Raw genomic sequence first — 6,011 nt, forward strand, 5'->3', positions numbered from 1 at the left:
GCATTAAAATGCACTGATCAAATTCCCCCACACTTGAACTTTTGCACTCCGAGCAAAATGAAAAACAAGCAGAAATACATCAACAGTTACTCATCCTAGGCTACAAATCTTCTTCGGGTAAGTTTGCATCGACATGTACTAATCTTGCACACTAAGGACATTGTAAGAACACTAACCACAGATATGCAGACATAAGGCTCCTAAATACACAAACCAATTCAAATCATATTATTATACCATAGCCTAACTTACTCATCCTTTTTGCTCTTTTTCATTCAGGCGCAATCACATTAAGCCTGTTATCTCCACACACTTATAGCAGGACAACCGGTTAGTGATTCTGATCCTTTTGCACGGGGTTCCGGTACTTGCGTGGCATAACCCTTTGCTTACTCAGATGTAGTTGCGGGGGATCGGACCGAAATCCTCCCTACCAAGTTCAGCACCAGAAACCGCTGAACCAACTAACAAAGAGTTCTGAAAACCCTTTTTTTTGAAGATTACACAACCGTTGGGTTAAGTGACCGAGTGAGGGTCACCAAACTTAGAAGGTGTATTCTCTTTTTCTTTTCTCTTTTTTTTTTTCTTTTCGGAACATTCACTTATATTCATCGGCTTCCCTGCGTAAAGTGTGTGAGAGATGGTGCCGACTGCTGAAATAAACTACTCAAGAGCTGTCAAAGAATGAGAAATTAAGGCTAAAACATAATAACAAATTCAAATCAATTTCCATATGCAGGAGACTTACGGTGTTAGAACGATACCGATCTTGTGAATTTTTCCCAAGTCTCCGCAAACCCGACTCAAATCAGTGTGTAGCCTAAAACTTTCAAGAAGATGCATTTTTTATTGAAATTAAACAAACAAAAAAAAAACAAATAAAACACATAATTTCCTCCCCCACACTTAAACTAAGCATTGTCCTCAATGAAAGGACATTACTAATAAAGTAGAGAGAAGGAAAGAAGGACTCCCTGATCAAGTTGCAGTGTAGTCAGGTGCTTCTAAAGAAAGCTCCTCTATGCTGACATTTTCAGGCACCGAACTTTCATGGAATAACTTCAGCCGCTGCCCTTTAACCTTGAAGACTTTGTCAGTACCTGCACTTTTTATTTCTACTGCACCATGAGGGAAAACATTAGTAACAACAAAGGGGCCAATCCATTTGGATCGAAGTTTCCCAACCATTAGCTTAAGGCGGGAGTTAAACAGTAAAACCTGTTGGCCCACAGAAAATTCCTTCCTAGAAATCATTTTATCATGGAAGTGCTTAGTTTTTTCTTTATAAATCCTAGAGCTCTCATAAGCCTCTAATCTAAGCTCTTCCAACTGTTGCAATTGGAGTTTTCTTTCAATACCTGCTTGTTGCATCTCCAAATTACAACTCTTCACCGCCCAAAAAGCACGGTGTTCTATCTCAACAGGAAGATGACATGCCTTACCAAAAACAAGTCGATAAGGAGACATCCCAATGGGTGTCTTGAAAGCTGTCCTTTGAGCCCAAAGTGCGTCTTCTAGACGACGGCTTCAGTCTTTCCTGTTTGGCTGCACCATTTTCTCTAAAACCTGTTTGATCTCCCTGTTGGAGATCTCAGCTTGCCCATTAGTCTGTGGGTGATATGCAGTAGAGACTCTGTGCACAACTCCATACTTTCGGAGTAAGGCTTCCATGGTGCGGTTACAGAAATGAGTGCCTTGGTCACTTATGATAGCTCGCGGTATTCCAAACCTACAAAAGATATTAGACCTGACAAACTCTGCAACAACTTTAGAATCATTAGTCCTAGTGGGGATAGCTTCCACCCACTTTGAAACATAATCAACAGCAAGCAAAATGTAAAGGAAACCAAATGATACAGGAAAGGGACCCATGAAATCGATCCCCCATACATCAAATACCTCACAGAAAAGCATAGGCTGTTGAGGCATTTCACTCTTGCGAGTGATGTTGGTACCTGCTATCTGGCACTCTTTACAAGTGCGATAAATCTCAAAAGCGTCCTTAAAAATAGTTGGCCAATAGAAGCCTGAATCAAGGACCTTTCTTGCAGTCCTTTGAGGACCGAAATGTCCGCCGACTTGAGATGCATGAGAAAATTTTAAAATAGATTCAATCTCATTGTCGAGGACACATCTCCTGATTACCTGATCACTACCAAACTTCCATAGATATGGATCATCCCAAACATAATATTTGGCATCACTTTTGAGTTTGTGAACCTGTGATCTAGATGCACCTGTAGGAAAAACACCAGCAACAAGAAAATTAACAATGTCAGCAAACCAAGGTGTAATCCCATGCAAAAGAAACAACTGCTTGTTGCACCCCAAAATTTGCCCACCTGATTTAATTTCTAATTGGCTTAAGATTTCACATTCATCTGCACTTTACTAGGTCATAGACAACTCATGAATCATTAATCAATAATCTAGCATGGGATCAAGGACTTCAAAAGAGTTAGGGTTTGTTGTTGTCTTGAGGCTCTCATCTCTACTCAAGGTGGATGCAAATTATTTCTATCACGGTTGGAAGCCTAAATGTGCTTTATGAGTTTCTTCATTAATCTATGGGATGTCATATCTAGATTTGACTTGAGTTTGCGTAGAGCTAATGAATCACTTCAAGAATAGGGCATCGTCACTTCTAATACATGGATTTGAACACACAAGTTTGAGTTAGATTGACGAATGGAAGTGAATTAAAGGTCCATCGAAATTTGCAAGTGGATCGGGGTTTATTTATCAAAGATATCCGTGTAATTCAAACTCAATTCCAAATGCTTTCAATTGTTCATTCCAAGTTTACATATCAAGTGGCGCCTATTATTCCACATTCAAGTTCAGATAGCATTAAGAGGCTAAGTCATGGAAGCTAAGAAGTAGAATAAGTTGCGAGTTCTGTTTCGATTTTAAGAAGATATCGTGTCATTGTCATATTCTTAATACAAAAAAAAGGAGGGAATTCAAAGCTTTGTTTGAAGTTTCTACAAAAAGGGCCAAAGTTTCTACAAATAAAAGACATCACAATCCATGCTGTTGCACAATCCATGATTCATTACAAGTTATTTTTATTACAAAAAATAAAGATAAACCATTATACAATGGTTTATGGGAAAAAGTACAAAAATGAAATCACTACAAAGTCACAGCATTACAAGCTCCATTACAATGTTACACAAATAATCAGTCTCTATGAGCTGCATACTCCGGGAGGAATCAAGATCAAATGAAGATCTCTCTGTTTGCAACAGTGAACCTGCTTACTTCTGCAGCTAATTACCAGCCTCTTTATAATCCCCTGCATCAATACATGAACCCCTGCAGCAACATACAACAAAATCAGCAGCAAATTCCAAAACATACATAACTTAGCCAAACTCTATCAGCCCCATACATACACATTCACATTAAACCAACAGCCAGAATTCCAAACAAAGAAAAAACCCTCTTCCTAACTGTCAATAATCAAACACAATTGCAAAATAAAACCTACCCTGCACCATCGACTTGCAGCCACACTGATAACATACCCATTCAATTTCCTCTTAACCTTCAGCCATAACCATTCATACAAAATCAATTAACTGTCCCACAACAGTTTTTTAGCAGCATAATAGAGTTTCAATACAAAAAACAACAATCATTCATAAGCTCCAAACAGCATCTCCTGCACACTTATAACCAGTTCCACAAACTAACCTCCATACACTAATTCCCTAACTTAACAGAACTCTATTCACAACCTAACTAACTCCCAATTAACCTCCTAAGTCAGTTACAAAGATAACAGAATTCTGATTTCAGTTAACACCTCTAACACACTCTAACAGAAATATAACCGCCTCAGACCAATAACAAACTTTTAACTGATTCCCTATAACTAACCTAACAACCTAACAGAAAGCTAACAAACTTCTAACCAATTCAGTTATAAACCTCTAACAGATTTTCAGAAGAGAAGAAACAGAATTGAAGAAGAGCAAGAAGGGACTTATCTATATATACACGAGTCTTCACTTCCCTGAGTCTCTCTCCATTTTTCCAGATTTTCACTCCACAAATCATCTTCACATCTTCATCAACTCTCCATCCACTTTCACTCATCTTCCTCTCTTCGCTCTTCCCATTCTCCATTCTCTCACCATCTTCATCACTACCTCAACCATTTTTCACCATAGCTCTCCACCATAATCTCTCTCCTCCATCTTTCACCTTCACCATTTCTCAGCCTCTATGATCATTCATCATCTTCTCTCTGCTTGATATTCAGCACCTCACTTCATCACCATCTTCACCTCACTCCCAATCGACTTCATCTTCACACTCTTCTCCACCATTTGTTTCTCTGTTTCCATCTCCTCCACGATTCATCTTCAATCATTCACCTTCATTCAATCTCCACAACCATCTTCACCGAATCATCAACTCATCTTCGCCAACCAGAACAACAATCCCAGCGAACAATCTTCAATCTTCATCCTTCAACCCTCAAGCAACAACTTCAACACGCCTCAATCTTTCCATCTCAAGCTCGCAGAACATCAACAATCGCCTCGCAAATCCATTCAGAATTTCAGAAAGAGTCGCAAATTCAAAGAAGAAGAAGAAGATTCGAAGACGAGAAAAGATCGAAGTTACCTGACATTAAAGCCCTCCTCTTACGCGCGTTTATTTCGTGTACGTCATCGTCTTTGATCTGCATCATCTCGTGACTCCGGTAAGTTCTGATTCCCGCTTTTCTTCATACCGTTGTGTAGAACAGGTTCCTATGAACGAAAACCCTAAGCAATCGTAACCGGACTCGTCCCTAATCTCATGTAATTTGGCTTTGGTCGCCGTTAGGTTTAGTATTCGTGGTAGATGCTAGGAAGCGGGGTAGACTGAATCGAGAAGGTTTGTAGTGTGAGATAGTTGATTTTGGAGGAGAAGGTAAGAAGACGGAGATGGTTGTGGATTCGATTTGAGGTTTAGGGAAGGTTTCCGCCGGAGGCGATTCCCGGCCGCCGTTGGATGTTATTCGCGAGAGAGAGTACTGAGAGAGGAGGCTGAATCGTCCCAATGTCTAAACCCTAAAATCCCCTTTTGTTTTAATTTAATTAAGTTAGGCTTTAATTAGATTAATTGAAATTAGGGTATTAGCAGAGATTAATCAGATTTGTTATATAGTTTAATTGATATCTTAATTTTAGCCTAAGGTTTAATTCGGCTTAGTTTTCTTTTAATTAACATTGAATCAAATCAAAACTAAAGTCTGAAATAGTCATTAACTAATCTGGATCATAACACTATGGGCCGAATTCAGACCTCACCCCCCATGAGGCCCATACACACCCTTTTTGGTGTGCTGAATAAACATGAACAAAAAACAAACTCTGTTGGGCTTTGCCTTATGGGCCCAGCGCCCTGCTTTTCACACCCCTGCAATTCAGGATTGCACCTCCTGTTTCCTTTTTTTATTATTTCAAATTTAGATTTTAATTAGATTTTTTGCCATTTCTTTGAATAATTAAATTTCTAATCTTTTTATATCCATTTTAGACTTTTAATACAATTTTTTGTCATATAAAAAAAAATAATCATAAAAAATATTAGTTTTAGGCTATTTTGTTTTAGCCTTTTACTTGACTTGATTCAATTTCTCCTATAAAAATCAATATAAAAAAATAGTAGTATTTTTGGTTCATTTTGTACTACATTTTTGACTTATTACTATGAGCTTGTATACCAATTTTTGCACCATTGTGTTACTTACCTATTGACTTCTAATTGTGACCTTTAATTTTTCATGTTTCTCTTACTCCTAACCTTAGGTAAAAACCATGACAACATTAGGTAGAAATTCCCTTCATACTTAGGCTAGTTTCTTTTCCTTTTCAACTTTAAATCATCTAACAAATACTTGAATAAACTCCCATAAAAAATACCAAGAAAACTCATAAAAAATGACTAATAAATACTTTGACTAATAAAAAGGGAATGGAAGCTTGTAACTTCTCTTGCTTAAGGGATGT

Source organism: Vicia villosa, unplaced genomic scaffold (genome assembly GCF_029867415.1).
Source record: "Vicia villosa cultivar HV-30 ecotype Madison, WI unplaced genomic scaffold, Vvil1.0 ctg.001461F_1_1, whole genome shotgun sequence".
In the NCBI taxonomy this organism is placed as follows: Eukaryota; Viridiplantae; Streptophyta; class Magnoliopsida; order Fabales; family Fabaceae; genus Vicia; species Vicia villosa.